At 44.5% G+C, this 20,318-nt stretch overlaps 1 pseudogene across 1 annotated transcript in view; it reads right to left on the reverse strand.

The window, feature by feature from the left end:
• Window positions 1–7,664: 7,664 nt before the first annotated feature.
• The window catches only part of LOC144698401 (uncharacterized), a 62,731-nt pseudogene continuing 50,077 nt past the window's right edge, over window positions 7,665–20,318 (reverse strand). Inside the window, exon 8 of the transcript XR_013580512.1 lies at window positions 7,665–11,288. The product of XR_013580512.1 is annotated as an uncharacterized LOC144698401 (transcript). The remainder of the gene's footprint in view (window positions 11,289–20,318) is intronic.

A 20,318-nucleotide genomic window follows, 5' to 3' on the forward strand; every position in this document is an offset into this window, starting at 1 on the left:
ACTTTGGGCAGTTCATCACATAATAACATTTTGAGTCAGAACTAAAACACCTGTTAATTGTTCCCCGGTCATTCCTGGGATTAATTCACCTATTAATGCTGTTCCAATCCTGTCTTTTGTTGTGATATCCAGATCTGCTAAAGATGCTTTCACCCTCATTAGAAAGCTGTCAATGTGGAGGCAAGGAGAAAACTGGGAGTTGAGGAAAGGAATGGTAGAGATAGTGTGATGGGTTTGGCAGGGTGATGAATTCGCATGGAGAAAATTAACGGACAGTCTACCTTCAGAGTCCGTACGAGCGGGTGAGGGGGTGTTGGGTTGGGTGCTGCCAGAGCTGGGGGGGTGGGGGGTGGAGGTTTGGTGGGGGATTGGCTGCCAGAGCTGTTGGAACACAAACAGTAGGGGACAGGGTTCTGCACAACCAGAAAGGTCCAATTTACAGAACAAACAGTGTTGCAGTACCAGAAAGCCCAGGACAGTTAACTCTCAAATACTGGAAAATTCCTTAAAATACTGTATGGTTGATCACTCTGGGATTTGGATTCCAGCCTGGGGAGGAGGGCGAGTGTGTGGGAAGAGAATTTACTACTTTGCAGGAACAAAAGAGGAAAACATGTTGCATAGAAACTAGAATTGTCTGTTCAGAATTTCTGTCCTGTATTTACAGCAATGAGCTTTGTAACCTCATCTTCCAGAGTGTTAGAATAGGTGGATTTACAGACAAGAGGGTCAAACCAAACATCACAGCATGAACTGACAGAACACTCGATTCATCAGGACTTGAATGGAAAATCAGCCACCTGCCTCATGACTGCCTCATTAGCCACCTCTTCTAAGACCGTAGGATGAAGTCCATCAGCACCCGGAGACTTGTTAGCCCTGCAGTTCCATCAGTTTGCTCAATGTCCCTTCCCTAGTGATTGTAGTTTCACTAAGTTCCCCTCTCCCCTCCACCTCCTGATTTACAGCTGTTACTGGAGAGTTTTTTGTATCCTCTATAGCGAAGACAAAATATTTGTTCATTTCATCAACAATTTCCTTATTATCTACTGTTAACTCCCCACTGTCACTCTCCAGAAAATCAAAACTCACTTTACTTACAATTTTCCTTTTTAAATGCCTGTAGAAATTCTTGCTACTGTTTTTACATTTCCAGCTAGCTTCCTCTCATACACGAATTTCTTTCTCCTGCTTCACCTTTTAATCATTCTCTGCCATTCTTTATATTCTGACCAATCATCTGACATGTCACTCGTCTTTTCACAGTTATATGCGTTTTCCTTAAGTTTGATGCTTTCCTTTACTCCTTTAGTTAACCAAGGATGGTGGCCCTCTCCTGAGAATTTTTCATTATAGTAGAAATATACTTCTTTATAGTAGAAATGTTCTTACTCTGAGTAGCCAGAAATATCCCCTTATATGTCTGCCACTGCTTCTCTAATGATCTATCCCTCTGGGCTCGATCCCAGCTGGCTTCAATTAGCTCAGCTTTCATGCCCACATAGTTGCCCTTGTTTAAGTTTAAAATACTGGTCTTAAATCTGCTCTTCTCCCTTAATAACTGGATGTAAAACTCGATCACATTGTGGTCACTGCTACCTAGGGGTGCCTTTTCTCTGAGGTCATTAATTAATCCTGTCCCACTACACAACACCAAGTCTAATATAACCTGCTCTCTGGTTGGTTCCAGAATGTGCTGCTCTAAGGAACTCTTGAAAGCATTCTATGAACTCCTCATCCAGGATACTACTGCTAATCTGATTTTTCCAGTTTATATGTAGATTAAAATCACTCATGATTATTGCCATCCCTTTATCACAAGCACTAATATTGCTTCTTGTATATTTTGTCCTACATTGTGGTTGCTGTTAGGGGGCCTGTAGACCATTCTGACTAATGACATCTTTCCCCTACTACTCCTCATCTGCACCCAAGCCGATTCTACCTCCTGATCTCCTGAACCAAGGTAATCTCTAAATATTGAACCAATGCCATCCTTGATTAACACTGCTACCCCTCCACCTTTAGCTAGCTTCCTGTTCTTCTTGAATATCATATATCCCTCAACATTCAGGACCCAATCCTTGGCATCCTGCAGCCATGTCTCTATAATGGCTATCATATTTATTTACTTCAATGTGAGCTATCAATTCATTTATTTTGTTATGAATACTATGTGCATTCAGATACAGAGCCTTTAGTTTTGTCTTTTTGTTATCTATGTAACATCTAGTCTTGACTGTTGATGTATTCTTAGGTTTTTTTCTCTCTGTCCCTTTCTGCCATTCTCTAACCCTCATTTCCCATATTACTATTTTGCTCCAAGATAAAAGCAAAATACTGCGGATGCTGGAAATCTAGAAATCTATGCCCCCCTATCGAGCTCTCCTGTCCTGCCCCCTTCTAATAGCTTATATTTCATCTCATTTCCATATGTCTTAGTTCTGATGAAGGGTTATACGGACTCGAAACATTAACTGTATCCCTCTCCGCAGATGCTGTCAGACCTGCTGAGTTTTTCCAGGTATTTTTGTTTTTTTACTATTTTGCTCTCCTGACTTGACTCTGTCTGTTGATATACTACATCTACCCACGATTGATCCCTCACCACACCTTTCCTCCCCGCCCCCCAACCAGGTCCCAGCGCAGTTCATGTATCGACCGTCCCAAAGGTACAGCACCCACTTTCCAGCACTTCTTCTCCAACCAATCAAATCGCTCCTTTGCTGTGATGTTAAATTTGTTTTCTCGCGCTGTTTTCAGACTCCCGACGGCCTCTTTTCTCGCGCTGTTTCCCAGGTTCACTGCACATGCGCGATCCCAGCAACATTCTGGGTTCTTTGTTCACTGGGTATCGGCTGTAAAATTTACACATTGAGTGTCTTATATTGTGAGTTGAGTCTCTACCCCGCCCCCGACACCCAACACCCCGATCTCGAATGGGATGCCGGGATATAAATGCTCTGTCTTTAATTCACTCTGTTAATGGCGGGTAAATTACCCAGAATACACCGCGCTGTGGACGGTTCCCTATCAATGACCATAGGAGCCCAATGCGCAGGTGCGGGAGCAGCCCGTGCTTAGACTGCGGCTCGACCCAAGGTGGGGGCCTGGAAACCGCGGGCGAAGAGAGGGGTGGAGGACTGGAAACCGTGGGTAAATAGGGAGGGGGTGGGAATTGGAAATCGTGGGAGAATAGGGTGGGGTAGGGTGGGGTGGGGGGAATTGGAAACCGTAAGTGAACACATCGCTGGGTAGGGGGGCCTGGAAACCGTGGGTGAAAACGAGGGCGGGGTCTGGAAACTGCGAGTGAACCCGGGGGTGGGGTGGGGACCGGGACATCAGGCGCCCCTTGAAACAAGTTCTCCCTCACGTCCCCGCTGCATCTCTTCCCAAAACCTGAAATCTGTCCCCCTGCTCCTCGCACCATGGGAATTGTACAATGGGAAAAGCTTTTCACTTTTTTCATTCGTTTATGGGATGTGGGCATCGCTGTCTCGGCCAGCATTTATTACCCATCCCTAACTGCCCTTGATCAGAGGGCATTTAAGAGTCAACCATATTGCTGTGGGTCTAGAGTCATATGTAGGCCAGTCCTGCAGATTTCCTTCCCTAAAGGACATTGGTGAACCAGATGGGTTTTTCTGACAATCAGCAAATGGTTTCGTGGTCATCATCAGACCTTTAATTCCAGATTTTTATTGAATTCAAATTTCACCATCTGCTCTGGTCCCCAGAGCATTACCCTGGGTCTCTGCAATACCACTAGGCCAGCACCTCCACTTTGTCCACCCTATCTAAACCTCTCGTAATCTTGTATACACCACCATCAAATCACCCCTCAATCTCCTTATCTCCAAGGAGAACAACACCAGTTTCTCCAACCTAACCTCGTAGATAAAATCCCTTATCACAGAATCACAGAGTGAAGAAGAGGCCATTGGGCCCATCGAGTCTGCACCGACACGTGAGAAACACCTGACCTACCTACCTAACCCCATTTACCAGCACTTGGCCCATTGCCTTGAATGTTATGACGTGCCAAGTGCTCATCCAGGTACTATTTAAAGAATGTGAGACAATCCGCCTCCACCACCCTCCCAGGCAGTGCATTCCAGACCATCACAACCCTCTGGGTAAAAAAGTTTTTCCTCACATCCCCCCTAAACGTCCTGCCTGTCACCTTGAACTTGTGTCCCCTCGTGGCTGACCCTTCAACTAAGGGGAACAGCTGCTCCCTATCCACCCTGTTCATGCCCCTCATAATCTTGTACACCTCGATCAGGTCATCCCTCAGTCTTCTCTGCTCCAACAAAAACAACCCAAGTCTATCCAACCTCTTTTTATAACTTAAATGTTTCATCCCAGGCAATATCCTGGTGAATCTCCTCTGCGCCCCCTCCAGTACAATCACATCCTTCCTATAATGTGGCATCCAGAACACCACACAGTACTCCAGCTGTGGTGTCACCAAGGTTCTATACAAGGTTCTACATGACCTCCCTACTTTTGTAATCTATGCCTCGATTGATAAAGGCAAGTGTCCCATATGCCTTTTTCACCATGCCCCTCCGCCTTCAGAGATCTATGGACACACACGCCAAGGCCCCTTTGTTCCTCAGAACATCCTAGTGTCATGCCATTCATTTAATATTTCCTTGTCAAATTACTCCTTCCAAAGTGTATCCCCTCACACTTTTCAGGGTTAAATTCCGTCTGCCACTTATCTGCCTATTTGACCATCCCGTCTATATCTTCCTGTAGCCCAAGGCACTCAACCTCACTGTTAACCACCCGGCCAATCTTATCCCTTGAATCATTCTGGTAAATCCCCTCTGCACCCTCGAGAAGAACCCAATCCCCAGCCCCCATATGCCAGCAAACTACATGAAGATTTTCAGGTCTCTGTCCTGTGTCCTGATCAGCATGAATTGGCACCTTCAGGAGAATTGGAAGTCTGTATATTCGGTACAGCAGACTGAGAATGGAGGGAGAGTGTGTGGGATGGATAATTACAGCTTTTGGGGAAATGAGAGAGGAAATAATATTCCATAGAAACTAGAATTGTCTGTTCTGAATTTCTATCCTGTACTGATCATGATGAATTTTATGAACTCCTTTTACAGGATACTAGAAGGGGAGGATTTGCAGTCAGAAATCTCAAACAAAATATCACATCATTATCTGACAGAGTTTCTCAATTCATTGGGACCTGAATATCAGTGGCTTGTGAATCTAGAAGGATAAATGATTGTCTGTTCTGCCTCAAAATATTTTAAACATCAGTGTGAATGGAAAAGCAGAGACACAAACGGATTGAGAATGTCCTCGTACACTGACTGTGGAAAGAGCTTTAACCAGTTCCACAGCCTGAAGAAACATCACACCATTCACAGTGGGGAGAAACCATATATGTGCTCTGTCTGTGGACGAGATTTCAACTGATTGTTGAGCCTGGTGAGACACAAGGACACCCGCACCATGGAGAAACCATGGAAATGTGGGGACTGCGGGAAGGGATTCAATTTCCCATCCCAGCTGGAAAACCATCGACGCAGTCACACTGGAGAGAGACCGTTCATCTGCTCTGTGTGTGGGAAGGGATTCACAGAGTCATCCAGTCTCCTGTCACACCTGCGCATTCACACCGGGGAGAGGCCATTCACCTGTTGTGACTGTGGAAAGGGTTTCACTCGATCGTACAACCTGCTGATGCACCAGCGACTTCACACTGATAAGAGACCTTTTAAATGTTCCGACTGTGAGAAGAGCTTTAAAAGAAGGAATTACCTGCTGACACACCAGCGAGTTCACACCGGGGAGAGGCCATTCTCCTGCTCTGAGTGTGGGAAGAGATTCATTCAGTCATCCCACCTGTTGGCACACCGAAGCAGTCACACTAGGGAGAAGCCGTTCACCTGCTCCGGGTGTGGGAAGGGATTCACTCGGTCATCCACCTTGCTGAGACACCAGCATGTTCATATGTGACTGCAGAGATTCGATTCTAATGTTCTCACTGCTGTTAATTACAGCCAGGACTGGACCATGTTCATTCTGACAGGAGCTCAATTGGTCTGTGTCAGTGTTTATGATCCACATGAGCTTCCTCCAATTCTACTTCATCTCCCCGCATCAGCAAAACCTTCTTTTATTTTCTCCCTCATGTGGACATCCAGTTCCCCCTTAAATGTATCAATGTTATTTACCTCAACTACTCCCTGTAGTAGTGATTTCCACATTCCCACCTCTCTCTGGGTAAAGGGGAAGAATTTTACAGACCTCCATCGGTGGATTTTCAGGGAGGAGGGATCTGTCAAATTGCCTGCCACATACCCACCTGCCCCCAACCTGTCTGAAAATTTACCGGCCCACAGGCCCTCGCTCCAGTTGAGGCCCTGAGGCTGCTTCCCATGTGGCTGCCATTTTAAGGATGGTGGGAGAAGATCAGGGACCGGGGAGGGAAGCCTGACAGCTTCTTGTGGGTCTCAGGCAGTAAACGGGGAGTGAGCGATTCCCACATGGGACCCCTTCCCTGATCGGGAATCACCCCAGCAACTGCCCTACCCCCACCCCCTGAGTGCTCCCTATCCCTGGCCTTTCCAACTTTGTTTTTGAATGTTCCTGTGAAGCAGCTTGGTAACTTTTATGACAGTAAAGTCCCTTTCTAAACACAAATCACTATTATGTGCATAAGAACTTTGAATCACTGGAACCAATTTCTCCAAATATGTGGCAGCAGCCACAATCTCCAAACTCATTTTCAGCAAAGTTTTAAAGTTCATCTGTTTGCCACATTTTGTAAAGTTTGTTCAAACAAAATGACAAATTGAACAATCTATGTTTTCTGTCAAAGCAGTTGTTGATGCTAATTTTCAACGATGCAGTCATGTTCAGCTTTCCTTGCTGGTCAGCAAAGTGAAGCAGCTTTAGGGAATACAGAGATTAGGGAACAAGTAGAAGAAAGGCCGACTGCCCAGTGTTTTATAACCAAGAAAACAAGCTTGGAATACAAAAGTTCAGCAAAATTGTTCCCCATCCCTAAACACACACATACAGGTCTGAGAGAGAGAGAGGCCTTCAGGCCAAAGTGCACAACAGTCTGAAAGGGAGCTCTCCCCAGTCATTGTCCACAGGAGTCTGGGGTTATTGGGAAGAGAGAGAAAAAAGAAATAGCTTGTCCAGGACAGGCCTGAGCTGGAAGTTGACAGTGGATAATGGTCAAGATTGTGAACTCTGCTCACTCGAGCTTGGAGATGCTGAACCCCAGTGAACATCATATAGTTGAGTTGAGTCCATAGGTTGAACCTGGAAGTCTTTTGATCTGCAGAATTTGCTCAGAGAAATGCTGAACCATTGAGGTTTTTATTGGAGCACTGCTTTAAGATTTTTGAATGAACTTGTTAATATGAACTGAAATGTTCGAGGTTTGGAAGAATCGTCTAAATAAAATTTTATTGAAGGCAGTGAAAGAAGCAGAAAAAACAATTTTATCAATATGTTATGGTGTGTTATTTTTAAAAATATTATTATGATCCCCAGCTTAGGTTACCCCTGGACAAACCTGATCCCAGGCTGGAACCCAGCTTGAAAGGTCTTAACTTTTATTTGTTTGTTTAGATACGTGGAGAGTGGTTACTGAACAGAGTCACTGAAGTCAGCTAATGAATGTGGAACAAAAGAATAAAACATTTATTTAACAAGAAAAGATGAACTATATTACAATACTCCTTCACCCACAACTATACATTTACAGATATAGCCAGATTTGTAACTATAACATAAGCTTCAAAAGCTATCTAATACTCTAATGTTCACAGTAAGTACAGTCCACGTAAACCAATAGGCAACCTGTGGTCAGACATACCACACTCTGAAACCCCAGACAGATGCTATGGATCTCTCCTCAACTCCCCCCAGACGCTTGTTACACCATGAGACAACCAGTCCCACTGAACTCCGCCTTTCACACGAGGGTTTCCAATCTCACTTTCCAAGAACTCGATTTGGAATCTTCTCCCGAACCAACACTTTCTCTCAGATGCCTTCTGCTGGGGTCCACCTCCAGGGTTTTGAACTCTTCTTCCGATGATCCTCTCCCCTGGGTCACCACATGCATTCAAACTGTCTTCCATGCACTCTCTCTCACTGACTCAGCCATCAACAGTACACCACTGCTTCACAGGCCCATAGTAAAGAGTTACAGACCTTCAGCCGTTCTTTGGGCATTCTTGCCTCTTACAAGCTGTTCTCTCAGCTTTTGTCTCTTTAAATCTGAAGCTTGGAGCTTTCCTCTCTGCCCCCCCCAACCCACCCCATCCCACCCCCCACCCCATGCCACCCCCCAACCCCGCACCCCACCACCCTCCCGTCACCTTAACTTCATTTAACAGGACCTTTTCCAGGTTCCTGTCCTTCTTTTGACTAGGTCTGTTTGGGACTTTCTCCTGTTCCACTCCCCTGGATTTTGGGGTCTTTTCTTTACCTTAGGACTGGCTATCTGTCCCCTTTGCTCCAATCTCTCCTGGCAGCTACTTTCACAACCAAAAGAGCTCAAACAGCTTCCAAATCAAACTGCTGTTTCTAGTTTCTTCTGTGTGTCAGTGGAAGGGGCCTGCGTCTCTAGACCCCTGTTGCTAGGCAACAGCCCAGTTTCTCTACTCTTGTTTGTTTAACCTAGTTGCAACAGTCGTAATCCTCTCATTAGAAATGCAGGCACCTTTTAAAGTGAAACTAAAACTCAATTTGACCTTTTCTCAACACATAAAGACAGAAATACAAATCAAACTTAAACTTTGAAGCTAAAACTCATTCCTAACACTTAAAAATAAATATAGCTTACTTAAACTATCTCTATTTCCTAACAATATGATTAAAAATATCTTAATGTACTGATGATCTTAAAGCAGGTGCCGTAGGCGGGGGAAGGGGAAATCAAAGCTGCACAGTTGGACCTCTGCAGTGATTGTGAACTGCACTCTCTGGAAATCAGCTGCCAGCTGCCTGATTTCCTCCGAGTCTGATCTAACATACATCGTGCTTTAAACGTGGTTTTTAAACTGTGCAATTTATTAACTGTGTGTCAGACGTGGTGCTGGATCGCAAGCTGCCGGGTGAGGATGGAGGGATTGAATGTAGTGTGCAAAGGTCACAATGCACAGGGACAGTTCTGAGATCACATGTGGCCGGGAATGCAAGGCAGCTGGGAGGGCGGGACCACCTCTGAGAAGGTAGAAGTTGGAAAAAGTAATTAAAAGGGTGGAATTCCATGATCCTACAATCAGAATTCATTTCTCATCCCTACATTGCACTGACGCCTGTGTCCAGTATCTGGACCATCTCAAAAGGCGGCAATCATTAGGTCCTCTATTCATTGCGACACTGCAGAATGTTCCATTTGTTCCATCAAGGCTGCCGGAAATGACTGCTTCCCGGGAATTTTTTGAAGGCAGCACACATCTCACATCTGACCCAACAGGGAGTCTCTCTCTGAGAACTGAAACTCAGTTAGAACCAAAAGCTTGTCCATATGTGACACCTCAGCACAATCCAGTAATTTAAATGCTAACACTGAACCAGGCATGTGTAAATTGAATTTCTTCAATCTTTTATACAATCTGTTAAAGTCCATGATCTGTGCCTGCATGGAACCATCTGATTTCAAAATCTATCAAAGTCTGACTATGCTTCATAGGAATCCATTAGATCATCTTTCTTGTAAATCTCATCAATGAACCTGAATAGAAGATCCAAACCTTCCTCAGTATCCAACTGACGGGCATCCAGCTCTCAAAATACTTTGCTTCTGATTTGACAAGTGACAATGCCAAGGCCATACCTTGTTTTCTCCTTGGTGGGGACGTAACCTGTGTCCACATATCCACTTCATTCTTCCACTGGTCGTATGGCCCAGACTCTGAGAACATCAGCGGCTAATCAGACGCTGACAATTCCCACTTGCTTTCAGCCATTTCTCACAAAAGCTACTCGGATTGTAACTTCTGTCTGAAATGTTATTTTCCTTAAATCTCCAACCTACATCATTAGACAAGCATTCTCAGTTACCATGTTATAATCCTGACAGCCTTAAGGCGAGGGAAGAAACAGGTGCAAATCTTTACTTGTATATATTTGTTCACAGAGTGAAACATTACAGATATATACCTCCTGACTTCACTCCACTCTATGTCAGTAAATTTCTCTTTCCAGACACTCATGCAACCATCTAATCAATGCCCTCCACGTGTAGACACTTAAACTGAGTTGATACAACTAACACCCACAGTCAGAGCATCTAAAAGGTCACCAATTGGTGTGACAGCCATGGTGTCTCAGCAAGTTCAACAAATCAATGAATCCCTACCAACACTCAGAGTAGGTGAAGGGCATCTCTCCTCGGTGTGAACTCGACGGTGTTTCTCCAGGCTGGATGAATCAGTGAATCCCTTCCCACACTCAGTGCAGGTGAATGGTCTCTCTCCAGAGTGAACACGTCGGTGTATCCGCAGGCTGGACGACTCAGTGAAACCCTTTCCACACACAGAGCAGATGAATGGCCTCTCTCCGGTGTGAACTCGCCGGTGCTTCCACAGGCTCGATGAACCAGTGAATCCCTTCCCACACTCACTGCAGGTGAACGGCCTCTCTCCAGTGTGAACTCGCTGGTGTGTCAGCAGACTGACTGACTGAGTGAAACCCTTCCCACACTCGGAGCAGGTGAATGGCCTCTCCCCAGTGTGAGCTTGCTGGTGTCGCAACAGGCTTGATAACTGAGTGAATCCCTTTCCACACACGGGGCAGATGAATTGCCTCTCTCCGGTGTGAACTGCCCGGTGATTCTGCAGGGTGGATGATTCACTGAATCCCTTCCCACACACAGAGCAGGTGAACGGCCTCTCCCCAGTGTGAACTCGCTGGTGTGTCAGCAGGTGAGATGACCGAGTGAATCCCTTTCCACACTCAGAGTAGGTGAACGGTCTCTCCCCAGTGTGAACTCGCTGGTGCTTCTGCAGGGCAGACGAATGAATGAATCCCCTCCCACACTCAGAACAGGTATATGGCCTCTCCCCAGTGTGAACTCGTTGGTGTCTCCACAGGGCGGATGAATGAATGAATCCCTTTCCACACTCAAAGCAGGTGAAAGGTCTCTCCCCGGTGTGAATCCGTTGGTGTTCCTGCAGAGTGGATAACTGAGTGAATCCCTTCCCACACTGAGAACAGGTGAATGGCCTTTCCCCAGTGTGAATGCGGCGATGTGTTTCCAGCTGGGATGGGAAACTGAATCCTTTCCCACAGTCCCCACATTTTCACGGTTTCTCCATGGTGCCGGTGTCCTTGTGTCTCTTCCAAGCTTGACAATCAGTTAAAGTCTCGTCTACCACAGAACATGTGTATGGTTTTTCCCCGCTGTGAATGGTGTGATTTTTTTGTCAGGCTGTGTAACTGGTTAAAGTCCTTTCCACAGTCAGTGCACTGGAAAACTCTCGCTCGGGTGTGTGTGCTCAGTGCTTTTCCAGTCACACTGATGTTTAAAATCTTTTGAAGCAGACAGAGCAGACAAACATTTCTGCATCTAGATTCAGAGGCTGGTGATATTCAGGTCCCATCGAATCAAGTGTCTGTAAGATTTGGAAATGTCATTTGAGATTTCTGTCTGCAAATCCTCCCCTTCTAATCAGCTGTCAAAAGAGTTTACAAAAGTCATCACTGTCAATACAGGATAAAAATTCAGAACAGACAATTCTAGTTTCTATGGAACATTCTTTCCTCTCTCATTCCCAAAAGCTGTAAATCTCTGTCCCACACACTCTCCCTCCATTCTCACTCTGCTGTACCTAATAATCAGCCTCCCAATTCTCATGAAGATGACGATACATGCTGATCGAAAAATCCATGCTCACCTGAAAATCTTCATGCAGGCTGCTAGCCAATCACTGGACTAAAAATATGTGTAATATAGAGGACTTCATTACTTGCTTAGAGATAAAGAGAGAATGTGAGGAAGAACTTTATTTAGGCAGTGAGCTGTTGTGGCCTGGAACTCGCTGCCTACGAGGCTGGTGGAAGTATGGATGATCAAATGTTTCAAAATGAAATTGGATAAAGACTTGAAGGAAATAAACTTGCAGGGTTCTGCGGATATAGAGGGGAAAAGGAATGACTGGATTGCTCCACAGAGAGTCAGCATGGACTCGAGTTGCCTTTTGGATTCCTTTGGTGTAGTAATGACTCAGCGATTGGAAATATATAACGTAGCTACAGCACTATATTAGAAAACAATAAATAGTTGTAAATTTTCTTTATTACAAAACCATAAATGATATATCAACTAAGTAACATATAACAATACTAGACATATCTTTATAAAAACAAAAAGCTAAAAGCTACTGCGGATGCTGGAAATCCAAAACAAAAACAGAATTACCTGGAAAAACTCAGCAGGTCTGGCAGTATCAGTGGAGAAGAAATCAGTTAACGTTTCGGGTCTTCATGACCCTTCGGCAGAACTGAGTATAGTTAGGAGAAAAGTGAAATATAAGCTGGTCTAAGGTGGGGGGGCGGGGGGAGAGAGAAGTTGAGGGTGTGGTGATTGTGGAGATAAGCAAGCAGTGATAGGAGCAGATAATCAAAAGATGTCACAGACAAAAGGATCAAAGAGGTGTTGAAGGTGGTGATATTGTCTGAGAAAAGTGCTAATTAAGAATGGAAGACAGGATACTCAAGGTACAGCTCTAGTGGGGGTGGGGTGGAAAGACAAAAAGTTTTAGTTTTAGATTTAAAAATAATGGAAATAGGTGGGAAAAGAAGAATCTATATAAATTATTGAAAAAAAAGGGAGGGGGGAGAAACGGGGTGGGGATGGGGGGAGGGGGAGTTTAAGATCTAAAGTTGTTGAATTCAATATTCAGCCCAGAAGGCTGTAAAGTGCCTAGTCGGAAGATGAGGTGCTGTTCCTCCAGTTTGCATTGGGCTTCACTGGAACAATGCAGCAAGCCAAGGACAGACATGTGGGCAAGAGAACAGGGTGGAGTGTTAAAATGGCAAGCGACAGGGAGGTTTGGGTCTTTCTTGTGGACAGACCGCAGGTGTTCTGCAAAGCGGTCGCCCAGTTTGCGTTTGCAAGCAGTGATAGGAGCAGATAATCAAAAGATGTCACAGACAAAAGGATCAAAGAGGTGTTGAAGGTGGTGGAAGGTGGTCTAAGAAAAGTGCTCTTCTGTCCTGCTCACCTTCATTGCTTTCCATTTCTCTGCTGGTGTTTGACAAGGTGTTTACTAAAACCCGCTTTACCTTGAGTATCCTGTCTTCCATTCTTAATTAGCACTTTTCTTAGACAATATCACCACCTTCAACACCTCTTTGATCCTTTTGTCTGTGACATCTTTTGATTATCTGCTCCTATCACTGCTTGCTTATCTCCACAATCACCACACCCTCAACTTCTCTCTCCTATTTTTAAATCTAAAACTAAAACTTTTTGTCTTTCCACCCCACCCCCACTAGAGCTGTACCTTGAGTATCCTGTCTTCCATTCTTAATTAGCACTTTTCTCAGACAATATCACCACCTTCAACACCTCTTTGATCCTTTTGTCTGTGACATCTTTTGATTATCTGCTCCTATCACTGCTTGCTTATCTCCACAATCACCACACCCTCAACTTCTCTCTCCCCCCGCCCCCCCACCTTAGACCAGCTTATATTTCACTTTTCTCCTAACTATATTCAGTTCTGCCGAAGGGTCATGAAGACCCGAAACGTTAACTGATTTCTTCTCCACCGATACTGCCAGACCTGCTGAGTTTTTCCAGGTAATTCTGTTTTTGTTCTAGACATATCTTTGTCGTATATTAACTTACTGTTCCCTTAAATGCCAGCCATCTCCTGGGGAAACCATCCCTTTAATTGAGAACATTAAGAAAGAGACCATCCTTTTTGCCAGACAAATAAATGTGTCAAGCTGAGGGAGCAAAGGATGTCAATGTCGTTAAGAGAGAGACCTGGGCCAACCTTTCCAGAATCTGCACCCCCCCAGGATTGACTTCCCTTCCCTTCAGTTCCTGCAAGTCAACAATTTACCCCCAGAATTAGAAAAGAAATGGAAAGAGGAAAAAGAAAGTGTTTTACTTACAGATGTTGGACACAGGAGGAAGTTTCAGGCTGTGTGAAGCTCAATCTTCATTGTCACAAAGTACGCGCTTTGATTGCCTGGAGGACCAGAGTTCTTCCGGTCCTCCAACTCTTCCCATTGGACCGAACCGCAGCAAGAAAGTGGGATGGGCTCTCCCTGGTACATGCGCAATTTCCCTCTCCGTTAGACATGCGCAGTCCCGGGTCGCTCGTCCGCCCTATGAATTGAGCGGTTTCCCCAGCGCGAGGACTTGTGGGGGCTGCAGCCGCCATTACTCATCCTGTACTCAGCTTCCAAACTCCTGGGACTGGGATGAAAAATAGGAGTGGAGGGCGCAGTGACCTCAGTCTGTTCAAATACTTTGTCAACTTCAGGCGTAAAGATTTTGACTAAAATAAAAATTGAAAGTCTTGGAGACAATCACAAGATCTGGCCACATGTGTGGAGAGAGAAACAGAGTTAACATTTTGAGTCCAATATGGATCTTCTTCTACGAAGATTTTAAACACCTGGTTGACATATTGTGAAAGACAATAAGTGAGTGTGAAACTGAACCTGAGAGTCAGCACCTTCTGGGAGGAGAATTGGGAGAAAAGCAGGAGGAGGATAATAGGACGAATTAAGGTTACAATCAATAGGGAGAAAGGAGTGTGTAGGGGGACAGAGATTTATCATTTGCGAGGGAGAAGGATGTTCCATGACAACTAAAATTGACAGTTCTGGACTTCTACTCCTCGCTCACAGTAATGTATTTTTGTAATCTCCTTTTACAGGGGATTAGTAGGGAGGATTTGCAGACAGCCAACACAAACCAAACATAACATCAAAATCTGATATAGTCACTCAATTCATCAGGTCCTGACGATCATCGGCCCTTGAATGTGGAAGGAGAAACATTTGTCTATTCTGTCTGTGGGAAAGGTTTCAGATATCAGTGTGAGGCTTCAATTGATCATCCAAGCTGATGATGGCCAACTGTTACCAGACTGGTGATGAACTATATAATCATGATAGTAGATGAGATTTTGTGAAAGCATGCAGCCACAGTGGGTTGCGACCATTCATATGCTCTGTCTGTGGGAAGTTCACTCACTGAACTTGATACCCACCAGTGAGCACACACAGGGTAGATCCATCTGCTCCATCTGTGGGAAGAGATTCATTCTGTCAGTCAACCTGCTGGCACACCAGTGAGTTCACTCCAGGGAGAGGCCCTTTAAAAGTTCCATGTATGGTAAGGAATTCAGCCAATCTTCCAGCCTGTTGGCACACCAATGATCTTACACCAGGCTATTTAAGCATTCCACTTGTGGGAAGGGATTCGCTCGCTCATCCCACCTTCTGACACACCAGTGACTTGATGTTTGACTGCAGGGGTTAGATTCTGCTGTTCTTGCTGCTGTTAATCACATCCATGATTGAACCATATTCATTCTAAGAGTTGGGGTCTGTTTCTGCTGATGTTATTAATCCCTATAACTGGGCTGGAGTTTAATATTCTGGTAATGTCAAATAAATCAGCTTTGTTTTGGACAAACAGTTTGTCAAGTCCTTGATGTCACTGAGAGATGAAAAGGTAGGTTTTAAGAAGAGTCTTAAAAGAGGAGGGAGAAGTGAATGGGTTAAGGGAGGGAACTCCAGAGCTTTGGAACCTGGCATCTGAAGACTGAAAGAGTGTCAGCCCAGGGTTTTGGGGGACTTGAGTCTGTGGAGTGGGGACTCAAACCCACGACATTCAGACTCAGAGGCAAGAGTATGAGGCTGACTGAGGCATGCTGTTCGGGGAAGTGATGTGAAGTGTCATTTGCCCCATTTCAGGATCAGCAGATCGAGCTGAGAAAATAGGCAACAATTAAAAGGGGCATGAAGAGTGTTAAGAAAATAAACTTCTTCACCCAGAGAGTGGTGAGAATGTGGGACTGGCTACCGCACAGAGTGATTGAGGTGAATATCATAGATGTGTGTAAGGGGAAGCTGCATAAGCACTTGAGGAAGAAAGGTGAGATTTGCTGAAGTAAAGTGGGAGGAAGTTCATGTCCAGTACAAATGACATAGACTGAATAGCCTGGTTCTGTACTGTACATTGTGTGTGAATAACTTGCATCATACAACACAGGAACATAGGAACATTGGAACAGGAGAAGGCCATTAAGCCCATCGAGCCTGCTCCATCATTCAATACGATCATGGTTGATCGAATGCTTCGATGCCTTTTACTTACACTGTCCCCATAACCCTTTACATTATTGTTAATCAGAAATCTATCAATCTCTACCTTCAACATACTCAATGACTGAGCTTCCATAGCCCTTCAGGGTTGAAAATTCCAAAGACTCCCCCCCTTTGAATAAAGAAATTTCTCCTAATTTCGGTCCTAAGTGGCTTCTCCTTATTTTGAAATTGTGTCCCCTGGTTCCAGGCTCCACGACCAGGGGAAACATCTAACCCGCATCTACCCTGTCTATTTCTTTCAGTATTTTGTAGGTTTCAATGAGATCACCTCTCATTCTTCGAAACTCTAGAGAATGCTGGCCAAGGTTGCCTAGTCTCTCTTCATAAGACAATCCTGCCATCCCCAGAACAAGGCTGGAGAACCTTCATTGCACTCCCTCTACAGCAATAATATCCTTTCTGAGGTAAGGGGACCAAAACTGCACTCAGTACTCCAGATGCGGTCTAAACAAGCTTCTATACAATTGAAGCAAGACTTCACTACTCCTGTACTCAAATCCTCTTGTGATAAAGCCTAACATCTCCCAACCTTCAGCCAATTAAATACTTATTTCTAAGATTGGGCGCTTCAGCATTTGTAACTTAGGTTGAGATGAGGCGTTTTTAACATGTAAGCCAATCTCAAGTTTCAGCTCAGGATCTTAATGTACAAACAGCGCATATTTAAAAATATAGACATAGCTAGGGACCAGAGGATATTGGCTAAAGATCAGGAAATGGTCAACTAGAAACCTGCCCAGGGTCCAGCAGGACGGGCTGAACAAGGGGATACTGAGCTAAAAGGAGCCAGGATACACAAGGACTCTGTTCTAAAGGAGTTTGTGTACATACACAGGTAGTCCATGTCCAAATGTAGCAAGACCTGGACAATATCTTTTTGGGCTGACAAGTGACAAGTAACATTCGTGCCACACAAGTGTCAGGCAACAACCATCTCCAACAGGAGAGAATCCAACCATCGCCCCTTGATCTTCAATGGCATTATCATCACTAAATCCCCCACTACCAACATCCTGGGGTTTACCATTGACCAGAAACTGAACTGGACTAGCCATATAAATACTATGGCTAGAAGAGCAAGTCAGAGGCTAGATATAGTGCGATGAGTAACCCACCTCCTGACTCCCCAAAGCCTGTTCACCATCTACAAGGCATAAGTCAGGAGTGTGATGGAATACTCCCCACTTGCCTGGATGAGTGCAGCTCCCATAACACTCAAGAAGCTTCACACCATCCAGGATAAAGCAGCCCACTTGAATGGCACCACATCCACAAACATTCACTCCCTCCACCACCGACGCGCAGTAGCAGCAGTGTGTACCATCTACAAGATGCACCACAGGAATTCACCAAGGCTCCTTCAACAGCACCTTCCAAACCCAGGACCACTACCATCTAGAAGGACAAGGACAGCAGATAGATGGGAGCACCACCACCTGGAAGTTCCCCTCCAAGTCACTCACCATCCTGACTTGGAAATATATCGCTGTTCCTTCACTGTCACTGTATCAAAATCCTGGAACTCCTCTATACTTCTCAGTATCCTACCATTTATTGTGTATGCCCTTGCCTTGTTAGCCTTCTCCAAATTCATTACCTCACATTTCCCCGGATTGAATTCCATTTGTCACTTTACTGCCCATCTGACCAGTCCATTCAGCCTAAAGCTTTCTTCCTCACTATCAAACCCATGGCCAATTTGTGCCTCATCTGCAAACTTCTGAATCATAACAGCACTGTGGGTGTACCTACGCCACATGAACTGCAGTGGTTCAAGAAGGCAGCTCACCACCACCTTCTCAAGGGCAATTAGGGATGGGCAATAGATGCCCAGCCAGCGAAGCCATCATTCCATTCTGTTTGCACAGACCCTGAGCAAAGCGGTTTGCATACACACAGAATTTGAGCTGATGGGGTTTTCATGCACACCCTAAGCAATATAGTTCCAAGTCAGGATGGTGTGTCACTCACAGGAGAATTGCAAGTGCTGCTGTTCCCATGTGTCTGTTGCCCTTGTCATTCGAGGCTGTGGGATTGGAAGATGCTGTTGAAGCAAGCTTGGAAAGTTGCTGTGGAGCATTTGTAGATGGTACACATTGCAGTCACTGTGTGTTGGTGCTGGAGGGAGTGAATATTTAAGGTGGTGGATGGGGTGACAATCCAATGGTCTGCTTTGTCCTGAATGAACTTTCCAATTTGAATAAGACTGGCTGAAAAGTAATAATTGGTTCAGGAAATAATTGGGACCCAGTAAATTTAAATAATTTCAGTCCATTTGCTAAAATTCTGAGCTTCCAAGACATATTGCGACAAATCACACGAGATGATGGTAGTTGAATTGAATGCCTTGGCTCCTCACCTGGACCTGTGACTGACAAGAGGCATTGATTGGACAATAGCTGGAAACAATGAGCTGAAATGGTCTTTTGTGAGTAAAACTATTTCTCTTTAACCCAGGATGGGCTATGTCAGAGTTAAAGGCAATACCAGGCTAAATTACATTGAATATACAGCACAGAAACAGGCCATTCAACCCAACAGATCCATGCCAGTACTTATACTTCATTTGATCCTGCTCCCATCTAACTTGATCAGCGTATCCTTCTGTTCATTGCTCCGCCGTGTGTTTATACAGCTTCCCCTTAAATGTATCTATGTTATTCACCTCAACATCACCCTGTGCTGCTACCTTCAGGGATCTGTAGCCATACCCTTCAAGGTCCCTCTATACTTCTCAGTATCCTACCATTTATTGTGTATGCCCTTGCCTTGTTAGCCTTCTCCAAATTCATTACCTCACATTTCCCCGGATTGAATTCCATTTGTCACTTTACTGCCCATCTGACCAGTCCATTCAGCCTAAAGCTTTCTTCCTCACTATCAAACCCATGGCCAATTTGTGCCTCATCTGCAAACTTCTGAATCATAACCCTACGTTTAAGTCTAATTCATTGATCTGTACCATGAACAGCAAAGGACCTGATACTGTTACCTATGTAACCCCACTGGAAACAGCCTTCCACTCACAAAAATATCTGCAGACCATTATCCTTTGTTCCCTGTCATTGAGCCAATATGGGGTCAAACTTGCTACTTTCCCTTGGATCCCATGAGTGTTTAATTCACTGATTAATCTGACATGTGGGAGCTTATCTAAAGCCTTTCTAAAATCCATAAAGATTACTTCAAATGCACTACCCCCATCAACCTTCCTTGTCACGTCCTCAAAAAATTCAGTCGATTTAGTCAGATACGACCTTCCCTGAACAAATCCATACTGGTGAGTCCTTGGTTAATTCATGCCTTTTTAAATGAGGATTTATATTGACAGTAACAAGGGTTGAGCGAGACCCCAATCAGTGTACAAAGAGAAACATAAGGTGAGAGAGAAAGAGCAAGAGAGAAAGGAGATCAATACTGAGACCCCAGTCTGTAACATAAAATAAGTAATGAAATTGAATCCAGATACAGATATGCATTAACTAACACCATTTTATTAACAGATTAACAGAGTAAACACTGTACTTGGATCAGATAAAGATAAAATACTGCAGATGCTGGAAATCTGAAACAAAAACAAAAAGTGCTGGAAAAACTCAGCAGGTCTGACAGACTCTGAAGAAGAGTCATACGGACTCGAAACGTTAACTCTGTCTTTCTCTCCACTGTTCTTGAATAGTAACAAAAACAAGTAATGAAATTAAGACCAGACACAGATATGCATTAACTAACACCATTTTATGAACAGATTAACAGAGTAAACACTGCTTGAATCAATGTTATTAACTGATAGAGTTAATTTGACCATTAATTGATTGAGTTAATCTGACCATTAATTGATTCAATTCCATCACAATAATCCAGCATCAGATAGGTCTGCTTTGTATACAACAGGGTTATACCCAATATTAGAGGTCACTGTGGCTGTTAGACGCCGAGTTTCACTGCCCCAGTTGACA

Source organism: Cetorhinus maximus, chromosome 23, assembly GCF_964194155.1.
Source record: "Cetorhinus maximus chromosome 23, sCetMax3.hap1.1, whole genome shotgun sequence".
Lineage (NCBI taxonomy): Eukaryota > Metazoa > Chordata > Chondrichthyes > Lamniformes > Cetorhinidae > Cetorhinus > Cetorhinus maximus.